The 2,062-nt window shown below is 29.8% G+C and overlaps 1 pseudogene; it reads right to left on the reverse strand.

Moving 5' to 3' along the window:
* Window positions 1-324: 324 nt before the first annotated feature.
* On the reverse strand, window positions 325-1,319 carry LOC128295074 (calcineurin B-like protein 2; annotated as a pseudogene).
* Between the last annotated feature and the right edge of the window lie 743 nt (window positions 1,320-2,062).

The raw sequence follows: 2,062 nt of genomic DNA on the forward strand, positions 1-2,062 counted from the left end.
TCCGGAAAATGATTTCTGGAAAATGACTTACTTTTCGGAAAAGCTAATATTTTCTGGTGTTTGGATGAATCTATGTAAAATATTTTCTGTTGTTTGGCAAATTTTTTGAAAATATTTTATAAAAACTGTTTTAAATGAAACAAACATACATTAGAATTTATTGTCTTCTCACCGTTTAATTGAGTTTATTTTATATCTATTAAATTTATATTTTACACAATGATTTATTTATAAATAAATACATCAAATTAAACATTAAGAACCAATTGCAAAGAAAAGGATTCAAAGAGAAAAAAATCTATTACAAAAAGAAATTCCCTTGTCTAAGAAAATAGATTACACAAGAACATGTATACACTAGAATACATAGTTTAGACACATCGTCTATGCACAAAAGTACAAAATACCATTTCCATACCAGTCATTTACATCCTACTACTATGTTAACATGATTATGACTTACAACAAGAGAGGTAAATAGAGAGACGAAGTATACATATAACTAAAATATTTAACACATATAATCATTCTTATCGTCAATGGGCGCATTTGGATGGAAGGCAGAGAGAGCACGAGCAAACTCTTCGAAACCTATAACTCCATTATGCCTTTGTGTCAAACAAGTCAAATATCTGCAGTGAAATTAGAAATATATTGACAGCAACTCAAGCAATACTATGCTAACAAGAATTATTCTTTCAAGGATGGAGACATTATTAATTAACATTAGATAAAAATACCCAATCAGCAAATAAATTCTCCTTTTTTGATTGTTTTGAATAACGCCATTTGGAACTACTCCTGTCAAATAGTAATATAAATAAAACTTAACTATTACAAAGATGAGAGGGTAACAACCAACTCAAGACGAGGAGTGATCATCAAGCCAAAACAAACATAAGAAAAGATATCAATTATATAACAAAATGGGAATTATGAAAAAAAAAGACCTTGTTGATCAACCCATAATCAATAATAGCATTGATTATCTTCTTGAAAAGCTCATAACGTGCTTGTATTTCACTTACACCAACTGTATGAAGATGAGTAAAATAAAAAATTTTAGTATAATGACTCAAGAGCTAAAATAACACAGAAAAAGACTGAAAAAATGTTAAATCAAGCAAAAGTATTGAATATATCACATAAGCAATATAGAAAAGTATTTAAAAAGAAAAGAAAAAATGATAACATACAAACAGTCTCTTGTGCAAAAAGTTTAGGGTCAACAAGACCTCTTGATTGCTTGTACAAATGATTATCACATCATTGCAGCACTGAAGCAAATAAAGCTTCAATCCATCTATGCATTGCAACATGATATTGTCTTCACATCAACACACTCCATACCTAGGCAACAACATAAGAGACTAGAAATCCCATTCATTCATTCTTTCCATGCACTTGATCATTCTAAAAGCAAACAACAAGACTAACCTTTTAACCATTTCTTGATTTTGTTGACTGAAGACCAAATATTAGAGTTGGAATCTAATAAAGCCAGAGACGTCAAACTCAAAGTGAAATCAGTATTTGTCTTATAAAATCAAACCATGACCTTAACCTTTTAACCTACTTGAATTTTCTTTTGTCCTAACAGTTTTAAAAGCATTCCATAAGTGTTTCCCCTTCCTTATTTTTTGTGCATGGAGGAGCACATAAAAAATTAACTCCTCCATGTATATTTCTCATACATGGGAGATCAACAAAATACAATCAGGCATCGCATATAGCACTATTCATCATGAATCAAGAAATGCAAAGCAGATGATAAAAATAAGTAATCCTACTAAACAAAGAATTAGTCATTTCATCCATTTTACAGAATTAATGGTGACCACAAATCACCCATCTTTGCTAACACCCATTCCAGCGTTGCAGTATAAAACAGACAATTTAATAAAGAGAAGTGGTTCGAAATCAAATAGCCATAAAATCAAACACATCAAAATGCCCAATTCAAACACAAAATCATTAACTTCATCACAAATTGAACCTGATCAGGATCCCATCTAATCAATTCCACAAAAAAAAAATTATTTAAAAAAATATACAAACAAAT

The sequence above is a fragment of the Gossypium arboreum genome, chromosome 7, assembly GCF_025698485.1.
Source record: "Gossypium arboreum isolate Shixiya-1 chromosome 7, ASM2569848v2, whole genome shotgun sequence".
In the NCBI taxonomy this organism is placed as follows: Eukaryota; Viridiplantae; Streptophyta; class Magnoliopsida; order Malvales; family Malvaceae; genus Gossypium; species Gossypium arboreum.